Source organism: Podarcis raffonei, chromosome 10 (genome assembly GCF_027172205.1).
Source record: "Podarcis raffonei isolate rPodRaf1 chromosome 10, rPodRaf1.pri, whole genome shotgun sequence".
Taxonomy (NCBI): Eukaryota; Metazoa; Chordata; class Lepidosauria; order Squamata; family Lacertidae; genus Podarcis; species Podarcis raffonei.
This window is the reverse complement of record NC_070611.1, coordinates 48,224,624-48,236,735: the sequence shown is the minus strand read 5'-3', so window position 1 is coordinate 48,236,735 and position 12,112 is coordinate 48,224,624. Positions and strand designations below refer to the sequence as shown.

At 49.5% G+C, this 12,112-nt stretch overlaps 1 non-coding gene across 1 annotated transcript; it reads right to left on the bottom strand.

Moving 5' to 3' along the window:
- Positions 1–11,655: 11,655 nt before the first annotated feature.
- Positions 11,656–11,737, bottom strand: TRNAS-GCU (transfer RNA serine (anticodon GCU)). Its single transcript has one exon. It is a non-coding gene; the product is annotated as a tRNA-Ser (tRNA).
- Positions 11,738–12,112: the final 375 nt, after the last annotated feature.

Genomic DNA, 12,112 nt, shown 5'->3' with positions numbered 1-12,112 from the left:
TACTAGATTATGGCCAGTTTCCTCCTGTGTTCATTAGAACCGCAGGCCATGTGCTGGGGCAAAGGAAAGCAGGGCTTGAGCGCCTGCAGCAAAAGCAAATCTTAGATACGGTCTTTTAAATGGAATCCATTTTTCATAACTGAATCATTTCTCAGTGCAAAGCTCGGCCCATCCTTCAGCCAGTGATGAATAAGCCTGAATCAGAATTAAACCATAAATCTCCATCTTCAGATAGGTATACCCCTGGCTCTGCTTCCGAATTGTCTTCTTATTAAAATACTGACTTCTTATTAAAATACTGTTGTGTTTGCAAAAAATAAAATAAAATAGCCGATTTTCTCCCTCCCTCCTTCTCTCTCTCACACACACAAACACACACACACCTACACACACTTTCAAACCATACTTTAGTCCAGGGGTCAGCAAACTTTTTCAGCAGGGGGCCGGTCCACTGTCCCTCAGACTTTGTGGAGGGCCGGACTATATTTTGAAGAAAAAGAATGAATGAATTCCTATGCCCCACAAATAACCCAGAGATGCATTTTAAATAAAAGGACACATTCTACTCATGTAAAAACAAGCTGATTCCCGGACCGTCCGAGGGCCGGATTTAGAAGGCAATTGGGCTGGATCCAGCCCCTAGGCTTTAGGTTGCCTACATATGCTTTAGTCCCTGGTCCCAAAGCATTCAGAAGCGTGTGTATTATTGAAGCTGATTAGGATGCTACAGGGGAACCTGTGGCCCCGCAGATGTCATAGGAGAAGGATCTAGACACATCAAAGAAGCGTTTCAGTGAAACACGTTGCAAACTGTATGAGAAATCGGGTAAGCAAACACGGAACTCCACAGCGCCATCTGGTGTGACAGTGTTAGAATGCATAAACAACGCATATAAAGCGTTTTTCCTTTGCCAGTGTTGTGGAGTCCGGGCTATAGGTCAGTAACAGAACATCAGACTTGGATGGGGAGGGTCCAGTGGCGTAGCGTGGGGGGTGCCAGGGGTGCCGGCCGCACCGGGCGCAACGTCTGGGGGAGGCGCGAGTCCAGAGGGAAGGGACAAGTTCCTTCCTCCGCCGGGCTCCCCGCCGCCACCGCCAGCCTTGCGCCCTAGCGCGCACCCACCCCACCCCCCGCCGCCGCCGCTGCGGCTGTGCTCCACTCACTGCTCGCAGGAGGAGCAGCCGCTGCAGCAGCGCCGACGCCGCCACCGACGCCTGGCCGGGCACCGGCAGCCTCCGCACCCCGATGCCGACGCCGGCGCCATCCCCTCGGCCCAGCCACAGGCGGCGACTGCTTCTGCCGACTGGGAGGGAGGAGAGCTCCGAGGGGCCTCGACGCGCCCTGCGCTCCCCCAAACCCTCCGAGAGGAAGCCGGCGGGCGGGCGAGGGTCTCCCGGCGGAAGGGGGCGCCGCTGGCTCCAGCTCTCAGCAGGGGGCACGCGGGGGGGGGGCGAGGACGGAGCATGGCTAGAAGCCCCCGGACCCGGCCGGGAGGAGGAGAGGCGCTCGCCAAGCCCGGATCTGGAGCGCCTCGGAGCGCGGGCTCCACCTACAGCCCAAGGAGAGGAGGGGGCGGGGAGGCGCCCGAGGGGAGGGGGCTTCGGCTGCCTCGGCCCGCGGGGGCTCCGCAAACAATAAATTTAATAAATTCCTGCTGAGCCTTTGGGGGGGTCTTTGGCTCCTTCGCTCGCCCCCAGCCCCAGTGGCGTAGCGTGGGGGGTGCAGGGGGGCCGGCCGCACCGGCCGCAACATCTGGGGGGGGCGCGCTCGCACTCGAGTGCTAAAATCCACGGGTTAGGGGGCGCAAATTACTTGCCTTGCCCCGGGTGCTGACAACCCACGCTACGCCACTGGGAGGGTCTCAGGTTCAATCCCCGGCATCTCCAGATAGAGGTGAGAATCTCCTCTGTCTGAAACCCTGGAGAGCCGCTGCCAGTCAGTGCAGACAATACTGAGACTGGATAGACCGAACATCCAATTCATTGTAAGGAACATTCCTATATTCCTGCTTTCACCAGCCGCAGTCAGCCTGGCTAATGGTCAGGGAAGGTGGTCATCGTAGCCCAATGGCATGTGGTGGGCTCATTGCTCCTGGAATAGCAGGTGTTTAAGGCTTTTAACTGCCCCTCTTCTGCCCCATAGCTCCCTCTTCCTGACAGTGAGAGCTGGACAGCGGAACGGTCTCCCGCAGGAGGTTGTGAACTCTCCTTCCTTGGAGGTTTCTAAGCAGAGGTTAGATGGCCATCTGCCATAGATGCCTGAGCTGAGATTCCTACATTGTAGGAGGAAGGACTAGATATGGCCCTTGGGGTCCTGTCCAGCCCCACAAATCTAGGATTCTATGTATGTCTCATCCTATCTTGTCCCTACTATCATACAAGAGAATCCTGAATACAACTTTTGCCAGGTCAGACTATTCATCCATCTAGCTCCCTATTTCCTGCTCCTATTGGCTGGAAATTTTCAGGATCTCAGGCAGCGCCCGTCCCCCCCCCCCCCTTGATCATTTCTTTGAGACTGAACCTGGGTGCTTCTGCATGAGAATCCCGTGCACTACCTCTGAATCATGATCCTTCCCACACCGCTGCCCAAATTTTTATAATACTGCATTTATTGCACTGGGGATCTATAATGCCAACTTGAAATTAAGAGCCTGAGAAGTTGCTCCGAGTTTTTCTTTTGTTTTGTTCACTGGCAGAACAAAGAACAACACGTAGCCCTGCGTGCCAGATGAAGGCAAACAAAACAAGTGATCAAAGAAATTAACAATTTAATCCAGTTTAAACACCCTCTCTCTCTGCTCTCCAGCTCCCCTAAGCAACAGTTCAGAGACTGTGCATCAGCTTAATCGAAAAGCTTTGCCATTTCTATTAGCAAATACATAAGAGCTTGATTCTTCACTGTCTGGCCTTGAAACAGCAAGGAGCTGGAATCCTCCCTGTAGACTCGAAGCACAAATTGGAATTACACGTTGGCTGTTGATTGCAACAACGCCCACACCCACATTGCACTCAGAGGTAGCTGGCTAACAGAAGGCCAAAACTGGAGGTGTCCATTGCTTAAAGGGAACAAGCCAAAGTTACGGGACGGATAAAATATTGAAAGGGAGTATTAAGGCTGCGGGATGGAGCGTGGCTTTCTTTCGTCAGTGTGAGATCTAGCTACTCCAATGTTACAGAAAAATCTAGGTGTGAGGCTGCTCAGTCACCCAGCTCGCCGGGCAGAGCCCGTGGGTCCCTGCAGAATAAAGGAAGGATTCCAGCCACCAACCAGAGCAAATAGCTGTAGACCAAAGTTTATTGCGCAATAGGTTCAAAGAGGAAATTTGAACTCCGAGGACGGGGTGACAAAGACTTTTAAAACTTTCCCACCATATCCCAGAATACAGTTCGTACAGCATCATCGCTACATCATTGCTGCATCACTGACATGTCACAAAAGGGGAGGGGTTAACCTTGGCAAACATGGCCAGATAAGTCCTTGGTGCAAGATTAGCATAAGCAGACATGGCAGGCAAGACTCAGGTATAAGATTAGCATAGACAAATATGTCTTAAGTACCCACCACCCAAAAGTACAATAGAACTTCCTTTGCATGTCTGGAGCCTGAGGCAAGTCAGGTGATGAGATTTGGCTTCCCTTGGCTAACAATGAGCCCAGCAATTGTCACCTCTGGGAACTTCCTGGAGTCCTTTTTCAAGGGGAAAATAGCTTTGGAATGGAGGAAACTGGCAAAGGAGATGATTTTATATTATTTTTAAAGCTAGGTAACTTCCCTTAGCTGTCAAGTTGAGAAGATACATTCAGGCATAATATTTGTAACATTTAACTTTAAAGATGTGGGTCCCCCCCCCCCTGTAATTTCCATAAAACCTTCTATGTTCAATGTGTAGGTGGGGGGGGCATGGCTTAATTAACCAAAATGGCAGCCTCCATGCACAAGAGAAAGGGAGGCACCTGCAGAGTCAGCTGTGGGGGTGTGTGGAGAAATAGAGGTTTGTAAAAGTAAAAAAACAACAACCCTCAAGGAAGGGTAGATATGCTTAAAAAAAAAAATAGCCATATAGCTATTAGGGGACTGAGCATGCACAGTGACCATGGAGTGCTGACCAACTATGGGGTGGGTAGGGGAAATCTGGAGGGTGGGGCAATGGAATAATTGTTGTTTGTTTGTTTGTTTGTTTGTTTGTTTGTTTGTATACACACACACACACACACACCACCCATCTGGCTGGGTTTCCCCAGCCACTCTGGGTGGCTCCAAATAGAATATTAAAAACACGATAAATACATCAATCCTTAAAAACCTCCCTAAGCAGGGCTGCCTTCAGATGTTTTCTAAAAGTCAGGTAGTTGTTTATTTCCTTTACATCTGATGGGAGGGCGTTCCACAGGGCAGGTGCCAATACCGAGAAGGCCCTCTGCCTGGAATGGCACAGCTGCAGTTCTGAGTGACAGCTCCAAATTTGTGTAGGGTTTACTCCTTAGCCTTTTCTTCTCCCAAAGACATGCTGCCAGTTAGTGGAGGTTTTGGACCAGAGTTTTCCTTCTTCCAGATGGATTACCTTCCCAGGTTGACCAACTCCCATCTACCCCCACAGGGAGGGAGCCCTCTGAAATGCACACAGTTCAGCAACTGCAATGTAAATGAAGTAAGAAGAGCGAGATGATCTGTTGGGCTCTGGGGCTAATCCTGCTCCACTTTGCTCCGTAGGAGGTTTGCTGCTGACTCTGCACTTCCATCGACAGCTCCCCAACTAGCAGCTTGTATGAATTCATTGAGAGATTTTGGTTCTATTTGCGATTCTCCCACATCGCACAGTCGCCCACTAATGACTGCCGCATTTCGGATGCATGTTGGCATCCTCCGAGGCCCAAAATAAATATTTAACGTCCCCCAGCTGGATGTGTAAATTCAGAAAGATATTGTTTTCTTCCCTCTCTTTCTGGAGCAGCGGGGAGTTCAGAGCTGCTTTCCCAAGGTCAGTTCTTTTCAAAGAAGAGTACACTGAAGCCTTACAGAGTGTTTGTAAAAAATAAATTTAAAAATCAGTTTATTGCCACAGTCACAGGTAAGGAGGGAAGACATGGGATGTGGAAGTCCATGCCGGGAGGATTGCCAGCCCCAAGGCAGAAACTGTGCAGGCCTAGGGTGGCTATGAAGGATGCTTCCAGACTGTCACTATTTTGGGGTGGGATTCAATCATTGTTGTTGGCCTCTGTCTGTCTCGAGAGACAGTGGAGTGTGCTTCCAGGGGTGAAGTCAAACTACTCTGTTAGCAGCTCTGAAGTGACATTGCTGGGGCACAAGCCTGGGCAGTGGGTATGGAGGTCCGGGGCTGCCCAGATGACAAGACCCCCCACTCGGTCCATCTTTTGACAAGCAGGGCCCATGGCCACACTGTACAGGCCTCAGAGACAAAAGCAACTCAGAAGACTGGCTCTAGGCCAGGTGTGGAGAACCTTTATCCTTCCAGATGTTGTTGAACTACAATTCCCATCACCCGTGGCTGTTGGCCCTGCTTACTAAGATGCATGGGAGTTGTCATTCAGTTTCATCTGGCGGGCCAAAGGCTCTCCACAGCCGGCCTAAGCAAAAAGTGCCTCAGATAAGGACCTAGCTGCAAACTGCCACTATTTATCCTCCCGTTTCAAAGCAAACAAAATTTGGCCAGGAATGTCAGGGATCCCTGTGGGGCATAGTTAAAAGCCAGTGTATTAATTACTAAATTATTTACTGAAGGCTTAAAAGGAACATTTTGGAAAGGAAAACTAATTTCTCTCCTGCATGCACCACCTGTGTCTATGCTAAAAAACGATAATCACAATAACCCACATAACCGCCAACATTTCGCCGATGAAAATAGGGGTGTCCAGTGTCATTTTTCTAGGGAAAGAGGGGCTGGAACTCACAGTGAACCTCATTCTCTTAGAATGGCAGTGGTGCCCTCCTGAGAGACGTCCTATTCCTCCACCCCACCAACATTTCTCTGATGAAAATAGGGATGACCTAAGGATAAGCAGGGATGCGGGCGGTGCTGTGGGTTAAACCACAGAGCCTAGGACTTGCTGATCAGAAGGTCGGTGGTTCGAATCCCCGCAACGGGGTGAGCTCCCGTTGCTCTGTCCCTGCTCCTGCCAACCTAGCAGTTCAAAAGCACGTCAAAGTGCAAGTAGATAAATAGGTACCGCTCCGGCGGGAAGGTAAACGGCGTTTCCGTGTGCTGCTCTGGTTTGCCAGAAGTGGCTTAGTCATGCTGGCCACATGACCCGGAAGCTGTACGCCGGCTCCCTTGGCCAATAAAGCGAGATGAGTGCCGCAACCCCAGAGTCGGTCACAACTGCACCTATCGATCAGGGGTCCCTTTACCTTTACCTTTTAAGGATAAGCAAGACTTTCGGGGATCAAATCTGAAACCAGAATAGCTTCTGTAAATCCAGGACTTTCTCTGGAAAATAGGGGTAACTGGAGGGTCTGTACCCATTCAGCACCTCCGGGGTGGGGGAGGCAGGACCCCTCTGAACACTTGTTGCCTTCAAGTCCTGCTTGAGGACTTATCAGGAGCCTCTGCTGGGCCACGGTAAGAAGCAAGACCTTTGCTCCAATCCTGCAGAGCTCATATTAGGTTCCTCTGTTACATGAAAGACTACCTTCTATCACTTAAAGTGGCCCAATCCTGGTTGCTAGGGTTGGGGGTCCTTTCTCCATCATCCCCTGCCTTCTGGCTGGAGAGGTGTGTCTCTCAATTATGACACCCCATTTGTGGAATAACAGTGTCCCTGCCTGCTATCATTTTGGTGCCAGAGAAGGACCTATTCCTTTGCCAGAGTTTTGTGCATGGTTGTGGTAAGTTTATTTCCCCCTTTTTATTTGTAAGTTCTCTTTTCCTTTTATTAGTTCCGAGTAAAGTTGGGGGGGGGCTGGTGTTTTCGCTGCTTCTTGCAGGAGTTTCCCTGGAGTCTTACTGAAGAAAATCAGAAAATGAAATATTAGAGGCTATTTAAGCAGTTCTGGTGGGCGGACGGGTAGGGAGAAGAGGAAATAAAGCTCCTAGATCAGATTGTTTTACTTCACGTTATTACAAAACCTTCTCAGCTGTACTGGTAAATCTATTGCGGTGGGGGAACAATGGATAGAATACTGACGATCAATAAACCACCATAACCATGGCAGGATCCAACCGTAACAGCAACAGGCAAAGATTCAGCAATAGGTTCATACAGACCTATGTCTATTTCACACACTTTTTATTTTTTATGTATTTTATGTATTTTTTATGTATTTATGTATTCTCAGCTGGGAGATTAATTAACACCATATGCAAATATATAAATCAGGACTAATCAGGCTTCTTTTGCCAAGAGAGATAATTTATCATTTGTATATTATACTCCCAGCACAGATAAGCAACCTTTGATGAAGAAAAGGCTGTTTGACAAATATTGACTACAATATATTTGACACTCTTTCGGGATTAAAAATTGACAGCTCACATTTACTCCCGTCTCCTGCAAAAAAAAAAAAAAAGCACTTGCACTGCTATAAACAGCCACAAGGTGTCTCTCTCTCACTCTCTACTCGGGTAGTATATGTATTGGCTTCCCATATGAATTGAGGGGAGGAGAAAATATATTTCACGAAGTTGCGGGGGCAAGAATATCCAGGACTGGCCAAAATTGTCACATTTTTCCCTTTTAAGGGAAGAGAGCGAATTTTCATCAAATTCCAAGGCCCCCCAAAAGCAGGGAATGTGAACTCATATTTGACACAATGGCAGTGCACCTAATCTGAGCCAACATTGCCCTCTGCTGTTCAAAGGGGTAACTGTTAGTCCGTGTTAAACAACAAGGGCTTCTCCAGAAAACTTGTTTCCTGGGTGTTTGCCGTGATTTGCCTGCTCCAGGGTCAACCCACCCATGAGGCAAGGTGAGGCAACTGCCTCAGGTGGCAGGATCCACAGGGGCAGCAGATCAGACCTACAAGGAAGGCATCGCCCACTGCTGCTGTGGCACAATCCTTGGAGGCCGGCGTTGTCACTTGGCATGTCGGAGGCTCTGCTGGTCTCATCCAACCCCGAGGGAGGGAATGGCAGGGGGTGCTCTCTGGGGTCTCCTAGGCTCAGTCTGCACCTGGTGTGTCTCAGAGCAGGCCCATTCCTTCCCCAGCCCCCGATTTATTGTGCTGGGAGGAACTGCATGGTGCCTCAGTCAGGGCCGTCACTGGGGGACAACCCTGAGATGAGCTCCACATTTTGTAGTTTGCTAAGGGTGCTGGGAACCGTAGCTCTGTGAGGGGCAAGCTGCAGTTTCCCAAGATTCTTTGTGGGGAGACGTGTGCTTTAAAAGTGTGTTGGGTGTGTTTTAAATGTACACTCCAGCTCTCCCCAGTTGGAGGCAGCAATGTTTATGACTGCCAGTTGCTGGAAGCCACAGAAAGGGAGAGTGCCCTTGTGTTCATGTTCTGCTTGCTGGTTTCCCACTGTGAAAACAGGACTGTGGTGATCACACAGGGTCCCCGGATGTTTGACGGTCTATTGATCGCTGTGCCACCACTGTGATTGCTTTCCCACTGCCACCAACCCGTTTCTCTCGGGTACACACAGAGTCCAGACAGTTGTTAACATTAAATCAAATAAGCAAGTTTATTTTATAAGCCTTAACAAGTTTATGGTTTCAGATAATTTTTCTTGTCAGTTTCTTAATCTTAGTTTCTATACCGGCCTATACCTTTCCTACTAACTGCTAACTGATTATCCCAACTGTCTGACTCCTATCCATTTCTCTCACTCTCTCCAACCCACAGACTTATCCTCCCTCTTCCTTCTCCAACTCCCAACTGACCTCCAAACAACTCCAGCTCTAACTCTAACTCCTCCCCTTGGGTTCCCACTGGCCAATCACTTCACACCCATTTAACCCTTTCCTTATGACCCAGCATGATGTCACCTAGGAGGGCAAACGCCACAGGGACTAGATGGGCCACTGTCCTGATCCAGCCTTTCTTATGTTCTTCATTGGCCCTGTTCACAGCCCCTCCCACATCAGAGTGATTTGCCATTTATAGGAGCAGCAACCTATCTCCAATCCCGGAAGATGCTGCAAGACATATTCCATTGCACTTCAGCTTTATCCTTCTGTGGTTCTAGGTCTTTCATTCTTAAAACTCTATTCACACACAATGCACACATGAAGGTGTGCGTGGGTGCTCATGTGCATGCAGACACACACATGCACATGCACACACACACTCCATTCTTCTTTTTAAGTCTCCAGATACACATACACACACACACACACACACACACCGTATATATTGGCCACTCTAGCTGTGCCTTTGACAGCTTAATGCGCAGTCAATAGATTGTGGTTGGCTCCATGCTGCGAACAGCTTCCCCTGCTGATTTCTGCAATTCGGGCTGCTGTTAAACTCAGAAGAGCAAGATAAGCTGCTCTCACACCCACCCAGCTTAGTTGGCTCCCCTCCCTCAATCAACACCCCACCCCCACCCCCCGCAGCTCTGTTTGGGGCACAATTCATATTTGAGAGAGCAGGATTCGATACCCTAAAATCTGCAAGTAGTCACTGCCCATCTATCTGTCACTGTTGACAACTGAAAAGCTTCCACAAGTGTTTCTCAAACTCGGGTCTCCAGCTATGTTGGACTACAACTGCCATCATCCATGACTGTTGGTCCTGCTAGAGAGGGATGGTGGGAGTTGTAGTCCAACAACTTCTGGAGACCCAAATTTGAGAAACACTGTCGGGTAGGCAATATCTGTGGAACAAGCAAGGGAGGTACAAGTTTCCCAGTAAGAACAGAAAGGGGAATACAACCTAAGTGTGTGCGACACAGGAGTGGATACCATGTGGTAAGACCCGATATCTAGCATAACCTCCAACAGAGGAAGCCATCTGTCAGGCAGAGGTCAGCAATAAAACCACCAGTGTCAGTGGAGTTAACTCTGTATTCAAAGAATAAAGTGGAGGCCACAGCAACTCTTCCCAGTAAGTCCTGCCCCAATGAGGCAGTTGCGAGGGCTGCCTTCCCACCTCTCCCTAAGACTTCTCTGGTTCCTTCCCAAGCAACATCAGGCTCCTTTGTCTTGCCTCTCGTTGATCCACCCTCTTCATTCCTCCACATATTCTGGGAGACCAGGGAGGCGTGGTTGCAGCAGGAGGGGGAGACTCCCTGGACCAGGCATAGGCAAACTCGGCCCTCCAGATGTTTTGGGACTACTACTCCTGTCATCCTTGACCACTGGTCCTGTTAGCTAGGGATGATGTGAGTTGTAGTCCCAAACATCTGGAGGGCCAGAGTTTGCCTATGCCTGCCCTGGACTCTTCAGCAGCCAGCCTCCTCTCTGCCTCCTTGCCCACTCCTCTCCTGCCTCTGAGTCTGGACTGCTCTCTGCCCCAGCCTCTTCCTGCTCACTAAACCCTGTTGCCCCTTCAGCTTCTTCCTCCTCCTCCCAGACTGTCCTGTCATCATCCCACCACAGCTCCCCTAGCTCTGAGCCTTCTTTCCTTGGGGGTTCCCACCACTCCTCTTCATCCACCCAGTCCGTGACACTGTCTTATACAGAATCAGGCCACTGGCCCATCCAGCTCAACAATGTCTACACTGAGTGTCAGCAGCTCTCCAGGGCTTCAGGCAGGAGACATTCCCAACTCCACATGGAGATGCCAGCGACCGAACCTGGGACCTTTTGCAAGCAAAGCAGATGCTTTGCCCTGAGCTGTGGCCCTTCCTCATGGCACTGCAGAGGTGAAAACAGAGATACTTTTGTAATACTATCCTCAAACCAAAAATCATGGCCCAAGCCATGTCTCTGTCTGTCTGTCTGTCTCTCTCTCTCTCTCTCTCTCTCTCTCTCTCTCTCTTTCTCTCTCACTCTCTCTCATTCACACACACACAGACAGAGAGAGCACAAATCTGTTTCTGTTGGTAATGACTTTTCTCCCTCTTCTCTCCTCCCCTTATTTTTCATTTACTCCAAAACAGCCTATCCCAAGCGAGCTTCAGGAGCAGAATGTGTTAGTAGTAAACTGGCCATCTGATGTCGAAGACTGTAAGTCCGTAAATGCTTATGCCATCATAAATTTGTTAGTCTTTAAGGTGCCGCAAGACTCTTGGCTGCTTTTGCTGTAATAGGCTACCGCGGCTGCCATCTGGAAATTGATCATAACCATTTGCATTTAAGACTATTTTTTTCCACGTTGGATCTGGCTGCGCTTATTGTGGAACAGCTGCAACTCAAAACGCATCCAGCCACACTTGCTGTCTGTCTGGAGAGGGGCTTTTGAGGAGACTGAGAAGGATATAGAGTGCTGGCCTTTTCAAAATGTCCATAAAGGACGTTCTTACGAGGAAATGTACCACATAGCAGCACATGGAAACAGCAGTGGAGCTACAGGATGCTGGAGGCAGATCAAACAGCTACTGTGTTTGACCAAGTCAAGTCGCTGGTCCAGCAAGCTCAGTAATGTCCATCTAGGCTGACTGGCAATGGCCCTTCAGGGTTTCAGACAGGGGACATTCCTGGCCTTACTTGGAACTGAGTTCGAATTCATAGAGTCATAGAATTGTAGAGTTGGAAGGGATCCTGAGGCTCATCTAGTCCAACCCTGTGCAATGCAGGAATCCTGCCCACAGCTGTCCCTGAATGGGCTCGAACCACCAACCTTCTGGTTAGCAGCCAGACGCACTAACCCACTGTGCCAGATTGAACCAGGGACCTTCTCTACCACTGAGCTATGGCCCGTCCCTGGATATGAAGTCAGATTATTTCCTTAATATCTAGTTCAATATTGTCTACCCCGAGTGGTGGTCCCTCTCCAGGGTCTCAGGCAGAGAACTTGCCCATCACATATGCTACCCGATCCTTCTGTCACTGAATTACTTTACGAAGTTAGCACACAGCTTGGAAGCTGGCTATATACTGAATACTTGCTGTGGAACACATCTTTTCTTGCTCTGTGAAAGCTGAGTTTGCGGCATCCCTAGAAACATAGCAGAAAAGCAAGATCAGTTGGGGTGGGCTTCCTCAAACTTGGCCTTCCAGATGTTTTTGGTCTACAACTCCCATGATCCCTAGCTAGCAGGACCAGTGG